General features: G+C 37.4%; 1 protein-coding gene across 2 annotated transcripts in view; it reads right to left on the bottom strand.

The window, feature by feature from the left end:
- Window positions 1-20,898, bottom strand: part of LOC138712426 (uncharacterized) — a 61,303-nt gene extending 40,405 nt beyond the window's left edge. For both annotated transcript variants that reach the window (XM_069844230.1, XM_069844231.1), the window contains exon 1: window positions 20,357-20,898. The gene's annotated coding sequence lies outside the window, so the exon portion shown is untranslated. The remainder of the gene's footprint in view (window positions 1-20,356) is intronic.
- Between the last annotated feature and the right edge of the window lie 590 nt (window positions 20,899-21,488).

Here is a 21,488-nt window from a genome sequence, read left to right as displayed (position 1 = left end):
TAGTAAGTGTGTACATATTTGCTCTCTTTTGCAAGTAATTGTAATTTATTTTATTCTTGTATTTGTTTACACATCAATTTCATCTATGCATTACGCTTATTTCCTTTGTTGTTACCGATGTCCATTAGTTGATTTATATATTAGTTATGAAGATAAATGTACCAAAATGTCCAATCAATTATAACCCTATTTCAAGCTAACTTACTTATGGCTTTTAAGGAACCCGCGGGTTCATTGCTGCTCTCACATAAGCCCCCCATCGGTCCCTATCCTGTGCAAGATTAATCCAGTCTCTATCATCATATCCCACTTCCCTCAAATCCATTTTTAATATTATCCTTCCATATACGTCTCGGCCTCCCCAAAGGTCTTTTCTCTCCGGCCTCCCAACTAACACTCTATGCGTATTTCTGGATTCGCACATACGTGCTACATGACCTGCCCATCTCAAACGTCTGAATTTAATGTTCCTAATTATGTCAGGTGAAGAATAGAATGCGTGCATCTGCGTTGTGTAACTATCTCCATTCTCCTGTAACTTCATCCCTCTTATCCCCAAATATTTTCCTATGAATTTCAAGCTAACCCTTTTTCTAATTAGGAAAAGTAAATTTTCTTCAATTATTCCATTTGTGTAACAAAAATGTCATCAGAGTTCCTGTATGGTGAAATGCGTTTGATATTCTGTCCTCTATATGTCTGGTTCTGTCTAGCCAGGCGCAACCCCTTCAAGGCCGGATATTCGAACGAATGTCCAACCTCGCCGGTCGAATATAAACCGGTTATAAGCGTTGTTCTGCAGCACTCAATCAGATCCATGTTCATATGACATTTTATGCTCAGAATGGCCCATAGAACGGATTCCTAAAGCGCGGGTCATTATTCATAAATCACCCTGTATATGCGAGGATTGTCGAAGTTCCACAGGTGGCCTGGGTGGCATGAATCTCCTCAGTCCCTGAAAGAGCCAAGTCTCATAAGCACATGAGTAGTCTGAGAAGCTCCAGAGGTCTGAAACTCCAAGCCCTTCCTATATCAGCATCAGAAATACATACTCCCCATGACTTTAATCTGCCTATTTTTACTATTGCAGATGATAGATGAAATGAGACGGAAGGGGGAGTGTTGGTGGAATGATACAGGGAAACGAGAAAAACCTGCGTTTTGTACACCACAAATTCCACCACGACTTGGCCAGAATGAATACCAGCCACAGATACGGCTGATACGGAATGAAATTAATTGAATTATTAACGCCTGGGATATACGAGCGTTGATTTAACGTGCGTTATAGCTTAACCATATGAAACAAAACACATGGCTAATGTCCGTGCTTGCAACGTCCGTCGCAATTTTTACTTGAGTGGTCACGCTAAAATGTCTGTTGTATGCTTGTAACGTACTACGCGCCCAAGTTAAATCTGCGTCCGAAAAGAATGTGAATCACCGTTCCCTCTCCCTCTGCCCTTTGTGACCTGTGAGTAAACACTAAATGCTAATTCACACGGGGATAGTTTACAGGAGTCAAGTGCTTGGAACAAGTCGACTTTCCTTCAACTTTCCCCGTGTGATATGGTCGAGACAGTCAAGTTGTGACTTGGCGGTCAAGCAGAATTTGAGTCAACTTTTGTGTCCACTTTCCCGTCACGTGACCAACTCCATCACTTTCCGCGTGTGAATGCGAACTTGTAGCAACTTGGCAAGTAGAAAGTTTGTAGTTTTAGGCCTATTGTCGAAGTAAATTAATAATTATTAATAATGAGCGCCCCTAAGTGGAATTCCAACGATATCATAAAGTTTTCGGAAGTATATGAGAAGTATGAATTTCTATGGAATATACGTGACAAAGAATACCTCAATAAAAACAAGCGGGAATTATTATTCCAGAAATTAGTCAGCGAACTCATGGAACAAGGTTTGGAAAACGCAGACGTAGAAGTGGTTCGAAAAAAGTTAAAAACCCTTAAAACAGGACTCATTCTGAGATGTTTCCTGTATTCTGCAGGATCTTCAACTAATTCTTTCAACAAGGTATTAGATGCACCGTGCATAATTCTTCTACGAATCCATTTCTTAACCCATGTTCTCTTTTCCTTTTTTTCAAGAATATTTTATAATTCATACAACAAGGCGCCAATTGGCTGCACACATGCTTGAATATGTGGTGGTGGCATCTTCAGTTTCACCAAACTAAAAATGGCAGTTCACTATTGATTCTTTTTTTATTTTATTGGGTTATTTTACGACGCTGTATCAACATCTAGGTTATTTAGCGTCTGAATGAAATGAAGGTGATAATGCCGGTGAAATGAATCCGGGGTCCAGCACCGAAAGTTACCCAGCATTTGCTCATATTGGGCTGAGGGAAAACCCCGGAAAAAACCTCAACCAGGTAAATTGCCCCGACCGAGATTCGAACCCGGGCCACCTGGTTTCGCGGCCAGACGCGCTGACCGTTACTCCACAGGTGTGGACCTATTGATTCTTATTAACTATAACAGAATAGAAGAATTCAAACACCACTACGAATACAACATCCAGCGCGAGCTTTTTTTTTTCAAGCATGGTTTCAAGTTTATGTCTCCGTGTGATCACAAATATAGCATCAAGTTTAGAGGCTTCAAGCACTTGACTCCTGTAAACTATCCCCGTGTGACTCAGGTTTAAGCTGATAAAGAGGTGTTTACTGTTCGTGCCAGCGAGTTGTATGAGACAGAGGTGAATATATCACCATCGTCCTTGCAGGTATTAGGTCTAGTGGCCTGTTACGGTCTCCGTCCATCTTTTCAGGGGGAGTAAATTAGAGGAAGAAATAAAGAAATCTATGACATAAAATACATGAAACAAGTACAATACAGTAAAAAACACAGAAAAAGGAATATGTAAATAAATTTAAAAGTTGTTACCATACTGGCGATTTCGTAAAATCCGAATAGATCCCTTTAAAACACTAATGGATATTACAAGAAGGTTCATTTGTTGTTTTATTTCACCTGTGATCTGTTTTGAATTTGGAAATTTACAAAATAAAGTGTTACATACAGCTAGAAGGCACTTCTTAATATTAGTCTCATTCATAAATGATTTAATTTCTGTCACGTGGTACAATGCTTTTGTTGTTAATTCGTTTTTATGTACAGTGGAATATATTATTTTCTGTTCAGATATTATTGACATTTTTAACATTTTCAGTTTTTTCTATCCAGGACTGAGAGTGTTTGGACACTCGTTATTAAAATTTGAATGAACGCTATTGTAATGTCTATTAAGATAAAAACGTTTATATATATATATAACCCATTATTATATAAAGACATAATAAGTACGAGACATGACACTACCGTTTTTTAAAGAAAACAAATGCGTGTCAATGTCGAATACCAACCGTCAGCAATGATGCAAGGTAACCAAAGTTTTCTCCAGTTGCACATTATTACATAAATTAAATAATAATACTCAGAAAAAGAGTAGTGATAGTAATATTAGTTCAAGAGCCGCAATAAAAATGTCTCAGGGCCGTGTAATGACTACCACTGAACCAGACAGTCAAACAAAGCGAGATTCGAATCCACTCCCGAGCGCAGCCTAGGAACACGCGTTGATCTCGCTAACCCCTATGCTATGCCGGTTGCCTACATCTAAAGCAATTTAGGAATTAGGTAAAAAATGTCGAAGTCCTTTTTGCATCATAAAGAATTCATTATCTGCAATCCAGAAAAAAAGTAAATAGTGCATAATAAATTTATTTTTATTGGGTTATTTTACGACGCTGTATCAACATCTAGGTTATTTAGCGTCTGAATGATATGAAGGTGATAATGCCGGTGAAATGAGTCCGGAGTCCAGCACCGAAAGTTACCCAGCATTTTCTCGTAATGGGTTGAAGGAAAACCCCGGAAAAAAACCTCAATCAGGTAACTTGCCCCGACCGCGATTCGAACCCGGGTCATCTGGTTTCGCGGCCAGACGCGCTGACCGTTACTCCACAGGTGTGGAATAAATAATTTCTATTATTTTGAACAATACTTACTTACTTACTGGCTTTTAAGGAACCCGGAGGTTCATTGCCGCCCTCACATAAGCCCGCCATTGGTCCCTATCCTGTGCAAGATTAATCCAGTCTCTACCATTATATCCTACCTCCCTCAAATCCATTTTAACATTATCTTCCCATCTATGTCTCGGTCTCGCCAAAGATCTTTTGCCCTCCGGCCTCCCAACTAACACTCTATATGCATTTCTGGATTCGCCCATACGTACTACATGTCCTGCCCATTTCAAACGTCTGGATTTTATGGTCCTAATTATGTCAGGTGAAGTATACAATGCGTGCAGCTCTGCGTTGTGTAACTTTCTCCATTCTCCTGTAACTTCATCCCTCTTAGCCCCAAATATTTTCCTAAGAACCTTATTCTCAAACACCCTTAATCTCTGTTTCTCTCTCAAAGTGAGAGTCTAAGTTTCACAACCATACAGAACAACCGGTAATATAACTGTTTTATAAATTCTAACTTTCAGATTTTTTGACAGAAGACTAGATAAGAAAAGCTTATCAACCGAATAATAACAGGCATTTCCCATATTTATTCTGTGTTTAATTTCCTCCCGAGTGTCATTTATGTTTGTCACTGTTATTACTGTATTTTGAACAATAATTTAAAAAAATTATCACCATCCTTCCAAGTATGCCTAGTGGCCGTTACGGTCTCCAACCATCTCTTGTGAGGTCTTCCAATAAGTATTTTCCCTCGTGGTATGCAGTGAAGCATCTGTCTACGACTTTGGGTAGTCTGGTACGCTCCATTCTTTGCACATGTTGAAGTCAGTCTTGTCGGTATTGTTGGCAAAAAATTAGAAACGGTAATCAGCAAGATAAAATAGCGTAACTGAATTTCTATTATTTATTTAGTCGGTTATTTAACAACGTTGTATCAACTACTAGATTACTTAGTGTCGATGGAATTGCTGATAGAGAGATTGTATTTGGCGAGATGAGACCGAGGAATCGCCTGACTTATCTGACATTCGCCTTACAGTTGCAGAAAACCTCGGAAAAACCAAACCAGGCAATCGGCACAAAGGGAATCGACCCAAGCCACAGCACTAACAAATCATCAGGCAAACGCATTACCACCTGAGCTACGCCGGTGATCCGAATTTTTACGAAAAATATAGAACGTACAATGAACAACTAATATTTCGTAACACCGAATTTTTAAAGGAAAGTCTTAAGTTTCTGGATACCTTATAATAAGTAACAAATGTGTACATAATGTAAGCAGAAATACTAGGCCTATATGGTACTATACCAAAACGCACTAACACGCCCAACTGTATTTACGCACACAATACAAACGAGTACACGCATTTATGCACTGCATGGAAATAAAACGTATAGGCCTATGTAAAACATGTAAAAAGGAGCAATATTCATATTGGAGTAAATTCATGCTAGGCCTACTTGTGATAGTACGAGACTAAGGTGCAAGGTTTTTGTAATATTGTCATTTAAAATAGTGTAACGTTTAATAGGAGTTTCATAATTATGTTCAATGGGAAAATAGTAGAGAAACGACCTCATCCTGCAACTAACAGTGCAAGTCAGTTACTATGGCAACTTACGCCGTTGCCAACTTTTCATCACATGTTTAAATTACCTTGACTTAATTCAGAAGTTGTTTTCTTCTGTTTATGTATTTAGAGTTACTTTCCGTCAGCAATTGAACAGTTATACGAATATAATATTTCATCTGTAAAGGAAAGTAATTATGTTATCATTGTCTTAATCGTTAATTTGATATTAATTAATATCTAAAAAAAAAAAAGACTGCTCATGCCATGACCCTAAAATGTAAAAGTCGTGGCAATACTTGAAAAATGACTGCAAATAAATAAATAAATAAATAAATAAATAAATAATACCATAACTGTTGATTATGGAATACTGAATCTGTTCAGATAAAAATTAGGACTTTTAATGTGGGTAGCAGAAAGCAAATTCATGCTGTCTAACGAAATGTGATTGTCAGCCAGTTTGTCATTATTTAACATCGAAAGAAATTACAAGAAAAACCGTTACAACGATATGTAAAGTACATACTTCAACTTATACAGTACGCATATGGAAATCAGCTTTGCTTGAATCGTAGGATTTATGTCAATATGCGTAAAGCCGGCAACATTGTGAGGGGATCCACGTGGTAACTGTCACGCACTTTCTTCCCGCGACCTCACTATTGATGCAAAGTTCATTAAAGAAACAGGCAGTCATCCACCCTTCCTTCTGTGATAGCGCTGCTGCCGCAAAAACAAAATCTCTACTGTAAAGTTAAAGAAGGTATATTCAGAGGACAAGGGATATGGCGTAAAATGTAGGGTTAAGCCTTAAAATAAATGGGTCAGGGACATTTCTTTCTAATTTTTAAATTATGGCGTTTACTTCAGTTCGATTGGAAATAAAAAACAAGTAGCCTTGCATAAACTTCACCCTCCCCTTCGCGACTGGGTTGTTGCAGCTGGGGACGCGGCGATCGTCACTCTACTTGCCGATTCTATGCTTGACTGGCTCCCCTCGCCCTTAAACTATACTACTATGACGTCCAATTTCCGGCCTTCTCATTGCAAAATGTTCATAAGTCACTTAAATGAGATAGTACGAAGTAAGTCGAGCGACCTTCTGCCCAGGAGCTCACATAAACGTTATGATCAGCTCCAAAAATCTCTGTCAAGAACGTGATCTCGAGCACATTTAGATTATTATTCCTCTTTTTTCCTTCATTACTTTTTTTTTTTTTTTTCGGTGAGCTAAGAGCAATTTCCGAATCTTCGACGTTTGAGCTCCATACACGAGATTTTCTTTTGCTCAAAAGTTCTGTCACTACTCTCAATCAAATCTTCACATATAACTGAAATAGCGTGGCGATATTTCACATAATAAAGATTTAAAAGGTTATCTATGCCTGTACATTAAATCTTTGGTAGGCTTAGATTAAATCTAGAGTAGGTACAGAACCTAGTTAAACTAGAAAAAATCAACTCATGTAGTCGTTAATCTTCTAACATGGTATTGTGCGATGGAAGCACGTCTAAGATAGTGGTTCCCAAACTTTTTGAAGGCGCGACCACTTTTGGGTGAGACATTTATTTGCGACCCCCCCCCCCCCACTACCGTACCAGTACTTAACCCTATTCGAAAAATCCAATCCTGTAAAATCGGAAACTATACGATAATAATTTTACTAAATTAGTGGCTACCACCCAATTTCAAACATACAAGTACATGCAAAAGAAGAAATCGAAATATGCAAACCTATTTTCCAATTGAAGAGTCCACTGCAAGAATGATGGATGTCATTTGGAATACATTTTGCAGGAGAAGCAATTGAAAGTTTGAAATGCTTAGCGCTCAAAGCTTAACTGTGATTTTCCGATTATTACTGGACAATTGCTATCAGTGTTAATGCCATATAACTCTGTATGTACATTCTATATGTCTTAAGCTATACATTGACAGTCTTGGTTCATTTTCGACAAGAAAGTGACATCAATCATTCTTGCAGTGGACTTTTCAATTCTTTTTCGCTTTTTAGACTGGTCTTCCTTGCTGATATATTTTTCGAACACTTTAACACTGAATAGTAGTTTGCAAGACCAAGAAATTAACACAAGCGTCAGAGATAAAATTGACAGATTTATAAGGAAACTTGATTTCTGATCACCACTTGATAAAAAGAGATTTGAATGCTATTATTTCAGTCTATTAACGAATTTATGGAAAAGTTAGCTACGTACGATATGATAGACAAATAATGAGTTTCTTCTTGCACATGCAACTAAACAATTATTTTAAAGAACAGCTTTTTGAGCATTTTCCAGAAGAAACTCAAAACAACTACAACAGTCACAGACCAATATTCGGTTCGTTTTTAGACACTTCGTTCAACTGCCTGAAATTCCAAAAGATACTGAAGAAAGACTCATTGAAATGCTTGACATAATAATGGAATGTTGAAACTATTTTTTTTTTTCGTACAGCGTAAGCCAGTTTAGGATCAAAATAATACTAGAATACCTCGAGCTTGCAAAAGAAACTCTTAAATTTTGTTATAGCATTTGCAAAGTCGTACTTATGCAAAATAAGTTTTTAATCTACGATTACAAAACAGAAGAAAACGAGAAATCTCTGAAATTGAAAATATCAGTGGGTATGTATCGAATAAAAAGTCCAGATCTGAGAAGCTACTTTCCGTGAAGCAGGCACATTTATTTTATTGCATTAACAATTTTTACTTTGTAAATACTGAACCATTTTTTATTGTTATGTTCAACGTCACTTACGTTTATATTTCTAAATAAAACATAAATGTACGTTAATCAGACGGCGTCAGTTTTATTTTGTAAATCATCTCGCGACCCCCTCAGCTATTTACACGACTCTTCATGGGGGTCGCGACTCCCACTTTGGAAACCACTGCACTAAGATAATCATCGACAAGAACAAAATCTTATAGTTCGGATAGGCCTACAAATTCTTGTAGTTAAACTACAAAGATAACTCATGTAGTTGTTAATCTTAACATGGCATTGTGTGATGGAAACATTCAGGGCTGGGCAAAATACTGACATCCAAGTATTTCAAATACAAATACAAAATACTTCAAAGAATAGTATTTGAATTACAAATACAAAATACTTTAAAAAAATTAACCAAAATACATTTGTATTTCAAATACTCAAAATACATTTGTAGTTCAAATACTCGATGCAATATATAAAGAAGTAAAAATATTACTGAAAATCTAAAATATTATATTAACATTAAAAGTATTTTTATCTCGAAGTTTCATATAAACACTGTAACTGAACTTCTTCCTTTTCCCAGTCAGCAACGAAATTATGCTAAATCTGAATAATTACTGCTCCCTTAAAAAAAAAAAAAAACAGTTTCTTAAAATGTTCATCAGATACCGGTAAGGATCCCCTTGCTGATAAATGAATAAATCCTGCAAAACAGAACAGTCTTTCTACAGGCGCAGAGGAACACAAACTTGTATTATACTTTCTAAAAGCTTGTTTCACTGTTGGGTAATTCTCTAGAGTGCACAGGGTTGTCCCTTTCCCATTGAAGAATTGTATGAGCTCATACTCCACAGTAGACAAGTTCTTTTCTTTTTGCTTTTCAAAGTCTGTTGTACTTGAGCTGAAAACATAAAAATTGTTTGCATCGTCTTCATCGTCTGAACTGACCAAAGGTGTAGCAGAGAACTGCTCAGCTGATTTCACACACATATTCTGTATCCTCTTCTTATCATTTGGTGAGGCAGTGTCAGGTAGCCATCTCATCTTAAATGATGGGTGGAAGCAAGCTGCCAAAATAGCTCAATTAGCTTCTGGGATCAGATCAAACATCACTTTAAATCTTGATGAAAGTGAACTTATTAGGATTGGAGTTACTTGGAATAGATGGCGTAGATTACTAGGTAACAGAATATGTAATCTATTTCTGAGGGAAATTAATGTGGACAAAAGTTGGCCATAATAGCACGTCTTCTCATTTTGCATTAAATCAAGGGCTACGGCAATGGGTTTCAGAACTGCACAATATTCAAGGTACTGAAACTCAACATCTTTGAAGGTTGGCAATCCCAGTTTTTCACATATACTGTTTATATCATGTTTGAATTGCAATTTTTGAGAGACTGAGTCATAAAGAGAATTCCATCGAATTGGGTAAAGAAACTTTAATGAATATTTCAAGACGTCTGATATAATTTCTGAGGATTTAAGTCTCCTAGACGCATTCCATAATGCTGAACATTTAGCAAGTGTTGGGAGATGGATTCTTGATGCTGTTGAGATTTCTTTATGGCATTAAGGTAATCAGTTGTGGCAAGAAAACTAAGTGTATGGCTAGCACATCTGAAATGGGTAGACAAATAAGACAAAAGTTCATTCTTCAAATCCAAATCCAAAACTTGAAGGACAAGAAGAAGAAGAAAGTATTTTGAGTATTTGAAATACAAAATACATAAATTTCATGTATTTAAATACAAAATACTTTCGAAAATCCTTACAAATTACAAAACACAAATGTATTTCAAATACTGCCCAGCCCTGGAAACACGTCTCTAAGATAACCATCAACAGGAACAAATCTTGTAGATCGGATGCCAGATGGGCCTACAAAGTGTGTTGAAACAGCAGAGAACAACTTGAATTATTATTGTATGGTTTGGGTACTTCATCTGGGTTCAATCTCAGATAGTGATGAGATCTTTTCATGTTAAAACTTCCAGAATGGCAAAGAGGCTGCCCTCAGCTTCTTACCAAATTGAATACCGGACTTTTCTCTGGAGTAAAAGGCGGTAGAAACGTGATGCCGACCATACCACCTCATTCTAGTGCCGAGATCAAGAAAGCAGGTTTCAAGCAGGCAACCCCTTCGCCCCTAGTGAATGCCGACGAAATGGAGAAATGGTGACGGAATGACGTAGATCCCAAATATGGGGAGAAATGGGAGAGCCCCGAGGAAACCCCAACTGCGACCTTGTCCACCACAAGTCTCACTATGGATTTTTCATGAAAAATCCCAGGCCTGACTAGAACTCGAACCCGTGCCGCCTGCATGATACAGGGAGAGGGATAGGATAGGTCAGATCTGGTGATATTAACTCCTCATTTCGCAATGTTACATTAAAAGAGGCCCCTTTAGAGATCAGACTGTGTGTTATCAACGTAATGGTGTCTCCCCTTACTTTTCTCATGCCCACTTACGAAAGTATAAATAATTACTTGTCCATGTTGCTAATGCTGTGCCGAACTACAAAATGCTACAAGCGTGATCCACACTTGTGCGGCCAAGTGCTTTGAAGTGGAAGGACGAAGATATGCAAATTTTCTTTCAAACTGAGGATATGCTTATTTTTTGTTAAATACCACTTTTTAAATTATCTTTCTGTGTATTTTTAATTGATTCTCTTTAATCCTGCACACAACAGCTTCTACTTTCTTAGGATTCAAACAACTGTAGTCCCTTAAATATTGATCAGACCTAGGCCTATGTTCATGTGATATTTTTGGCTCAAAATGACCTACAGAACTGACTCCTAAAGTGCGGGTCATATTTAATGAGTAAGAAGAGTAAACATATATCAAAGTAAATTCAGTGCATTGTGGAAGGTCCGGGGTTCGATCCCAAGTGGTGACGGGATTTTTCTCGTTCCCAAAATTCCAGAATGGCCCCGAGGTTCACTCAGCCTCCTATAAAATTGAGTACTGGGTCTTTCCCGGGGGTAAAAGGCAGTCGGAGCGTGGTGCCGACCATACCACCTCATTCTAGTGCCGAGGTCATGGAAAGCATGGGGCTCTACCTCCATGCCCCCCCAAGTGCCTTCATGGCGTATGACGGGGATACCTTTACCTTTTAATGACACTATTAGATTAGAAATTTATGAATATATAATAAAATACAACACAATTACTGCTATCATTTGCAACTAAATAAAGTTGGTAAAGTCGAGACTAATGCCCTTGCACCTCATTCATCCCTTTGGCTATGCTAGTACTTCACTAGTATATTCTGATTCCTATCATACCTTACATCCCTGATCACATTATATAACAGATTGCCCAACCCTAAGTTAAAAACAGTAACATGTGGAAGAGAACAACCACCAGAATCGCCACCGTCAATTGGAAACAACTGCTAGATGAAAATACAGTTGCTTCATGCAATTCAAATGAGAGTTATAACGTTACTTCTTATGCAGTAACTAGATGGCAGCATAGTGAAACTGATAAAAAGCTGCCGTCAAATCCTATAAGGCTGAGCAATCTATTATGTGATCTGGGCTTACACTTGGGTTTAAGAGAAGTTGTATGATGCTAATATCTACTTTTTTTCTTTTTAATGACATGACAGTCCATGAAAAGCCAAGAGCGACTGTTGGCCTCACATCTACAAGCCTTCACAGAGGTGAACAATCATTCAACCAGTGCGGAAGTAATGTGTGGTCAGCATGATGACCCCCCCCCACCCCAGCAGTTAATAGTTGACTTACAAAAACCAAATTTCGCTACCTACTAGCTCCCAAAATTCATCATGATGCTGAGTGGGCATTGGTTCCATATAGCACACCAACAGAAATTTCATGAGAAAATCTTTCCCCATGAGGACTTAAACTTAAACCAGCACTCATTCCATAGGCCTACCTAGGGTTAACTTCCGTCTGGCAAAAGGAGGACATTTCCTCTTTTTTAATCTTTTTATCCTGTCTGGCAGGCATTTAAAAAAATTTGAAATGATCGGCATTTCGCATTTCAACTAGAATTAATATGAATATTGAATATTGTGCGATATTATGTATAGGATATCTAAAAAAAATGGTGAAAACCTGTGAAAAAATTTAACTGCTTTCAATGGTTGAAGCTGGAGCACATAAAAAACATAAAATATGATGATATATTAACATGCATTGAATTTTTACATCATGATTCTAAGCTATTTTATCGATTTTATTTTTCAATGTACAAAGATATGCCAATCAAGTTAATTTGGACAAAGATTTAAGTTTAGATAAACAATGGTGCAAATTCAATTCCAATAGTTCTGCGAGCACTGAAACTTTCTCAGAATCTTAAAAACATGTCAATTCTATTTCTCTATTCCAAGTCACAATGGAAGTGCTGAGGGAGTACTTTCCCTAATATCTGCTCAATGCACAAAATAACGAAATCGCATGCTAACGGAGACAGTCCAGAGGTATCATCATGGTGAAATATAATTTCAACGACATGTTCTGTGAACAGTTCCACAGTTATTTGGTACAAGATAGAAGTTTGTCTCTTCATGCTCTTGTGCACAAAGTGGGCTCCACCGATAAGTAGGGTGCAGATGTAATACTGATCCAGCAACTAGTGAGGAAACTAAGGTGAGCCATTGTTTTTATCTTTAATTTTGTTCATATCAATTTTTAAAAAGTCCTCCTTTTTTCAGTAATGTCTTCTTATTTTAGATTCCATGTCTTCCTACAGAATTTCTTCTCATGGTAACCACACCCTACCATTAGTACAAGGCATAATGCCTTACACCACGCAGTTATGGCGCAGAAAGATACTAATACTAGCAGAACTAAATATATATATATATATATATATATATATATATATAGTGCGCCTTCCTTTAATTCTCAAGTTAGTATTGCTGCTGAAAATAATATCACACACAACACAGAATGCAGAAAGAAACATATCATTAAAACAGTATACTATTTTAGTCCCTCACTAAATATACCATCATAGCATTTTAAGATCCACAATGGTCACATGACAGTGAAGTTTCTCTACCATTCAGCCTGTGTGACAGCTACACATACTGGATGGATACTAACTGCCATCTTCGAAGATCATAGCATGATATAGGATATTGTAAGTGAAGAAATTCGATATAGGAATACTGTCATTTTACTGTATTATGACTAGTTATGGAGATGGGGATGATTATACTCATAAGTCAAATGCGTAATAATTACACTGATTCACATGTTCTAATTGAAATTAAATGTTAAGGAAACGCCGACAATCAGATGTGTGTGATATGAACTCAACCCTGAAACAGGAGGGAATTCTTGGCTTCAGTAGATACCTACATCGCAAGAAATACAAGAAAAATAACTACTACATTAATGTTTTTAATTCCATGCCAACTGCTACATTCCTTGGGATTTTGAAGTGGTGCCAATGAGTAGCAGTGCGAAAATAGCAGATTGAACAGATCCTTCTTTGCACAAAAGTGACACCAGTAATTTCGATTACCTTTGATATCATTTTGTAACACAGTACAGTACATTCGTAATTACAATGAGTCATTCTAGGCCAGATCCGTGCATGCTTTGCCCGTATGAGCATGCTCTTGTCCCGCTGACAAGGCGATTCCACAGTTCCTCTCTCGGATCCAAGCTCGCCGCATCAGTGGCGTGTATTGTAGAATTTTATGACACGGAGTGTTTTGAAGTTTAAGGAGTAATATAATACATAAACTACAATATTATCACTATCACGTCCTGGGATCCTGTCCGCACGGCGAAGCTCTGCAAAATGCTAGACACCACCAAGTACGATCAATTATAGCCACTGCCCTTAAAGATGCCGATTACAACACCTTTGAAGAAGTACATGGTCTCTCCGTCACTGGCAGTACACGGCACATAGATATAATAGCTTTCAAGGAATCTACAAGATCTAGATATATAATTGATCCCACTGTGCATTTCGAAACAGATGAGGAACAGCCAGCAGAAATGGATAATGAAAAAAAGAATATCTACAATCCTACCATTCCCTATTACCTCAAAAAATACCAGCTAAAAGAGCATGAAGTAATCGGACTTCTGGTTGGAGCAAGAGGTACCGCTACTCTCTTCATAGAGGCTTGGAATACTTACATCTATTATTCTGATTGTAACCTTAGCTGCATTGAAAGGATCAATTGATATCCTGAAGAATCACCTATATTCGAAATCAAACTAAGTTCAGTAGCATTCTTTACTTTTTTGTAACACCTTTCTAAAAATAGGTATATTTCCACTAATCTCAAAAAAAATTATTTGCAGCTATGTACTTGTAAGAATTTCATTGTTAAAACAAAATTAATGGTTTTTCATGAACTTGTAAAATTTCTATGGTTAAGTACTCTTTGTCCCTTGTGGCAGCTCACAAATGGTGAGAAGATATATAAATTTAAAAACGTGATAAAACCAGTAACGCGTTTTTAATACAAAATTCTCAACAAAAATAATAAATAATAATAAATCAGTTCTAGATTTCTTTAGCGAAACATATTTCTAAGTCTTACAGTGCTGTGTGGCATCACAACAGACTGATACATTTTCATTAAGTTATGGCAAAATTCTTGTGCAGACATTAAGTGTTCGTTAATGATATCTTCATCATTAATATTTTTAGAGGCTTTTCTAAATGGTTCGATAAGCTGGTTACTATATATCTGTTCCTCGGTCTCTCTCTAGAAAAGCAAAATATATTTAAAATGTAATAGATAGGTTGGGAGTAATGATATTATTGATAATGATAATAATAATATTCTTAATTTCACTTCTTTCATGGGGTAATTTTACTCAAGATCGTTGCCGCCAAAAGTCCCTCTTCCCCTGTACCAAGCCAATTTAAACCTCATTTGATAGCACTACTTCTTTGAGTTCGTTTATTAATTTCATTTGCTTTTCACTTACATAGTCATAATATTGTTGGCTGTGATACATGGAGTAGACCCTAATAGCCTATCTCTTAAGATTCAGATTCTTTAAAATTGATTTAAAGTCTTCGTGTACATTAAACATTATGAACTTCCTTCAAATTCAATAATGAACATTAAATTTTCTTCCCAATCACACTTAAAAGTTGGCGTGATAGATCTCCGCTTACCACTTGAACTTGGCTCAGACATGTTTCCTCTGTACACTTATGCTGTAAATCCACTGGTTTCATGGCAGCTGACATCACACGAGGCAGTTCACCAACTTGCGACGTAGGCGCTCTTGCTGCTCTTTGCCCGTAGAATGCTATCATGCACGGGTCTGTTCTAGGAGATGTTCAAAATAACCATCTTCTATCCTAACTCAAAGTGCAACACTTTGCATCATCCAGAGCAGCTTGTGATAGTTACTGATGGTGGTGTCGACTGCATGCTGTCTATCAACGAGTACCTTAGCACTTTCCAATTGTATTCTATAAATAATTTCCTTAAAGCAGTCCCAAAGAAATAATTCAATGGGTTGAGATTGGCGACTTCGGTGGTCGGGCATTGGTCCTCTCTAACCTCACCATCTATACTACTGAAATTGATGGGTCAGTTCTTGAGTCACAGCACTGAATGTGGTGGTGGCCCATCACGCTGATACTGTATGTTTCATTTAAAGGCTGGTTCACAATAAACCGGAAACGAGAATCGGAACGAAAACGAAAACGGTAAAATTGTTAAAATGTGTACATTTAAATGTGAGCATTCACAATTAACGAAAAGCTTGCTGGAGCCCGGGATCGGGAACGGAGAGTTGGCCATGTTTCAACTTTAGCGTTCACGTTTCCGATCACAGCCCACTAGATTCATTCTATTGTCATCTAAAAGCTATTTTGTTGTCGTATATTTTGTAGCAAGAAGACCGTGACATAACCTATGCATTATTTTGTTCTGTGCTGTGCATCATGGAGCAAGTTTTATTTGATGAGATTCTAATATTGAGTGTTGAGGAAAATCCTCACGTTTACGATAAGCAGCACGCCTCGTGTAAAGATGAGAAAATGAAGGAGAATACGTGGCTTTCAATAGCTGCATCTTTGAACACCGATTGTAAGTGAATCATATTTTATTACTGTATTGGTTGTATTACACACTACATATTCATGCTTCAATTCAATAATTACTGTTGTGTTCATTTTTGTTCTATTACAAATGTTTCTTCTCTAATTATTTTACATTATGGTAGACTTAAAATAGGTTGTGATAATACCGTACCTAATGAAATGTTTCAGTTGAAATTTCGAAGTTGGTTAACCTATGTTTATGTTGGCTGCCTTGTAATTACTCATGAGAGAATGTCATTGGTCAATTATACACAAATAACATCAGAATGCGTAATATCGACTTTACATAACGTTATTGACATAAATATTGATATGCATAGTCGTCTATGTTCTCGGTTTATTGTGAATAAAAAATTTTCATATTCACTTCCTCTGCTTCTCGTTTTCATTCTGGTTCTCGTTCCCAGTTTATTGTGAACCAGCCTTAACAGCAAGAGGGTTGTCTTCCAACAACACTGGGAGCTCGTAGTGAAGATATATAGGATATAGATTGGTTAATCTAGGTGCTCTGGGAGAAGATGCATTCCCATAAGTCTACTCCCGAAAATCCCAGCCCGAGCATTGATCTGTCAGTGCAACTGGTGTTCTCGTTTCCTCATTCACATGTTACATGCAGATTTTGGTGGGTCCACACATGACTCTTGTGGTATTAAATACTCCTTCCCAGGTGAAGATTGTCTCATCAGTCCAAAGCATCCATTCAAGAAGTCCAGATCTCTTTCAAGGGAAGTGCTTCCGTACAAGGGCAGTGGCATTTCTCTATGGTTAGAGCCCAGCTTAAGTGTGTGTGAATTAATTGAAAAAATGTCATATAAACATGCGTCCTATTCTCAATATTTTCTAGTCTCTAATTTTATTGATACACACACACACACCTAAACTGGGCATTAACCGTAGAGGAAATGCCACTGCACCCGTATGGAAGCGCGCCCCTTTCAAGTTCAACAAGCTGCCAATGACAATATGCCGTGCAGCAAGATGCTCAACAAGCAGAAGGTGGTGAACTTTAATGTAGTGGTAGAGATGCAAGAATTCATCATAGAGGATGTTGAGAACAATGCCTTGGTGGACCCAGAACACCGGACAATTTGTTGAGTGCTAAGGGTAGAATCCTCAGTAAGCATGGTCAACATCCTCTCTTCCAATTGTGGATTGACGGTTGGTTATCCCCAATCTACAATAGCAGGTAACACAATCATCCGTTCTCCTCTCCCACCATCTGTCGATCTAGTCGTTCGAAAACAAGTGCATCAGGGTGGTGATGCTGTGGATAACGTTCCATGTATCATCTAATGGCGACAATCAAAAGATTTCCACTCTCTCCCAATGTCAAGTGCATGTCACAGCATTCAACTGTACTGTAAGCCAGTGGGGTTGTCTCAAGGGGCACACATCCTACTGACTAGGTATGTAAAAATGCTGACATATTTATTATATTATACTTGTTAATAATAATTATTGCAGTTTGCATATTTTCTTCTACAATGTCAACTTTTGTTTCTCCTTGCTTCAATACATTTTACATAATTCATTACTATTATAGTATCAAATATTCTATGCATAATAATAGTAACAATAATAATTTATTTTGCATACAACATCAATCATAGTCCTTTGTTATTTCTTAGGCCTTTCTAAATGCAATGCAGTTTGGGGTAAGAAGGTAAAAAAAAAATATATTTTCGGGGTATAACAAGAAAAGACTGAATACTACTGTTGTAAGCCATAGCCACTTTGTTTTGAAGTACTATATTGTAAGTTCTCCATGTAGTGTCACAGTTCAAACTGATGTTGGAATGGAATGGAATTTACGAGAGGGGAGCACTGTGGCCCAGCACTGCGGCCTGTTATGATCTATTGCGCTAGCCCTCAAGCTAAGCACAAACCCAAACCCACACCGGCTGACTACGCTACAGTTCGATATGTACCCAGGTTTCGAGCAGGCAACCCCCCTCGTCCATAGGCCAGTCCCGTCTGTGCACGAAATGGAGAAATGGTGACGGAATGATGTAGATGCCTGATATGGGGAGAAACGGGAGAACCCAGAGAAAAATCCCAACTGCGACCTTGTCCGCCACAAGTGTCACTATGGATTTTTTCAATGAAAAATCCCAGAACTGACCAGGACTCGAACCCGGGCCGCCTGCGTGACAAGCTGGACCACTCAGCCACCACAAGAGCGGTGTTAAAATATGTATCTTTTTCGAATTGTGAAGTAATGTAAGCAAGTGATATTTACCTTAGACTAAAAATATCAAATGGGAACTGGTTTTCAAAGTGTGCAGTGCGATCCATTCATTGTCTGGAGTTGAACTGTAATTCTAACAAATCTGTGTGTACGGTGTTTCGAGTGATGAAAGAGAAATTTAGAAGTGTTCGACAAAGACATGTAGGAGTTAGAGTCTGAGCATACAGAAGCATTACTCACGGAAATAATAGTTGTCCCATTTGACATTTGGCAAAAATTGTACGATACAGTAAGCTTATTGGTTTCTATCCTATTTATGCATGTTTTGTCGTAGTCTATTAGCCCCTGGTCTTCAAAGACGGCATTTAATTAGTATTCATCCTGTATCCTGTAATTAGGTTCATAGTAATCTAACAATGACTGTATCTATAACATAATGCATATTATAGTATTGTGATGGATCTTACTCAGTGGCCCCTACAGAACAGCCTAAAGTGTTTACAAAAATCAGCCTACGGCTTTTCTATAGCACGTGACACTGTAACTTCCAACTTGCATTTTTCTAAGTTCTACTGTGCGAGAATCTGTGACAGGTTAGGTTAGGTTAGGTTAGTTTAGGTTTTTGGTATGCATTGCATATACCAGCACGAATCTATACCAGGTTAAGTTGGGTTAGTTTAGGCTTTTGGTATGCATTGCATATACGAATCTGTACCAGCTTAGGTTGGGTTAGTTTAGATTTTTGGTATGCCTTACATATACTACGTGAAGTGAAATGTGCATTTTCCGTTTACATTTTGAAGTGTTATATTTCTTTATTTCACGTAGGCTATTAAATAATCACTTTTAGGTTACCTATATTGATCATTTTTTTTTCAATTTTCTAAGTATTGCATAATGTTTCGTCCTATGCCTATATGAATTCTCCACATTCCGAAGTACCTTCCCTCTGAAAATTAGACCTTTTTCCAATTTTTTCGTAAAAGAAACTTCATTGTTGCGTGCTATAGAAAACCCCAGCCTACTAAAAATTTCGTATAACTTTGTAGCATTTTCCATTCTTATTCTCTACCTTTGGAAGTAAGTTAAAGAGGCTTTAGACATCATGCAGTGAGATATGATCCTCCTCTAGTAGAAGTTAATGTGTTTGAAACTAAAGAGAATACAAAAACTTAGAGATATAGCTGGAGATTGCTTCATATGAAATGAACACGAATCTCTCTTAATATACAGTAACTTCATCCAACGTACAACACTTAGGATTCTGTGCCAGTATAGGCTACGTATTACTCTTCTACACCACAGTAAACTTCGCTTTCTTTGAAGAGAAGCAGTGGCAGAAAACAATTTTGGGCAACCTTTGCCGAAGATATAAGTTAATTATAGTCGCTTTGGCGTTATATTTTTGGTCCAGGAAAAAATAACTCGTCTTTTAAAAAATACTAGTAGCAGCCTCAATTATTTACTGGCGAAGTTTATTCAGTTAAGTTGACACCAACACTTTAATTACGCCTTTCAAAGGTTTTATTTTGGAACAAGTGCAACCTGTACCTCTTATCTTAGGGGTATTGCATCCTCAATTTAAACATTTAGACGTTTATATCTTAAAACATAAAACTGAACTGAAATTAATTTAAAGGAAAGTAGATATCTTACGTTAGCAATATCGACTATGAGTTTTCTAATAAATTAATTAAAAACAATTCTCCGCTACTAACTATGTAGCCTCTATCTTCGAATGTTAATGGTTTGTTACCTACCACTGCTCCTATTCACGCCTCTCATACTTACCCAACATCAGATGAAGACTTCATTGTAAACAGGCGGTGCAAGTGAAGAATAACACAAGGAATTAGCGTTTACACTAACGTCAAAATAATTCACACTTATAGATGGCCTAACTAGAGAGCATGGCCTACAATTGTCCAATTCTTGTCCACAATGTGTCATAGAACATGCAATAGCTTCCAAAGTATGCAAATCACTTGAAAACTAAACTGTCTCTTGTGTCTACAAGGCAATGCACAGGATCTTAACATACACTTGATTTGGCGCCGGTAGATATTAGGCCTTTTTGAATTCGGAACTGGCCTTGTCAAACCCCAAATTCCTAGATTGTGGTATTCTTCTTACGCTCATTTTGCCTAAACTTAGGCCATTAATACAACTCACACTTCCTATACGTAATAATGTGTTTGTTTCAAATTCGCTGGAACTATTATAAACCAATTAAACATTCCATCCTCACGATTTTGGCCACTTTTCCAGTATTCTACAGTGCGTACAACCGTAATAGTTCGCCATGTTTACTAATTCTACTAAATAATCACTGACGTTTTAGTAACTTCCGCTTTCAGTCTGCACAAAATCTGCCACTCCCGTTCTTTCATGCATTCCTAATACCCTGCCTTAAATGTTTTAAAATCATAAAAATAGATATAACCTGTTACATCTGCTCTACATGAATAAATACATTAATTATATGTGTGTATTACGAGAGTGTTCATTTAGTATTGTGTTGATCATGATAGTAATACTTCTGTTGACTTTCGAGTGAAGAAGATAAAGGGAGGGGAGATAAACAGATGATGTGCAGCGGGCGTGATATTCATTAGATAATAAGGGGAAACTGCAGTATTTGTCTCATGAAACTTTCTAAGTCCAAGAATGTGACAGTGCACTCTATAGTAGTGCCAAAATTGCATATGGTATGGTCACGACACCATTATCGCACCCTGAAAAACAAATAGGAAACTTCAAACGTCCACCCACATGCAACAAACAGGAAAAGGACCCCCCCACAAAATGTAGTAAGTAACTATAAAAGAAATTTTGAATGATGAGTTGTATACGTAAACTAGACAATTAGGCCTACGGAATAGAATATAACCCTAATTTACAAAGCATATCTAGGAGATGGAGT

Source organism: Periplaneta americana, chromosome 13 (genome assembly GCF_040183065.1).
Source record: "Periplaneta americana isolate PAMFEO1 chromosome 13, P.americana_PAMFEO1_priV1, whole genome shotgun sequence".
Taxonomy (NCBI): Eukaryota; Metazoa; Arthropoda; class Insecta; order Blattodea; family Blattidae; genus Periplaneta; species Periplaneta americana.
This window is presented reverse-complemented; position numbering and strand designations above follow the sequence as displayed.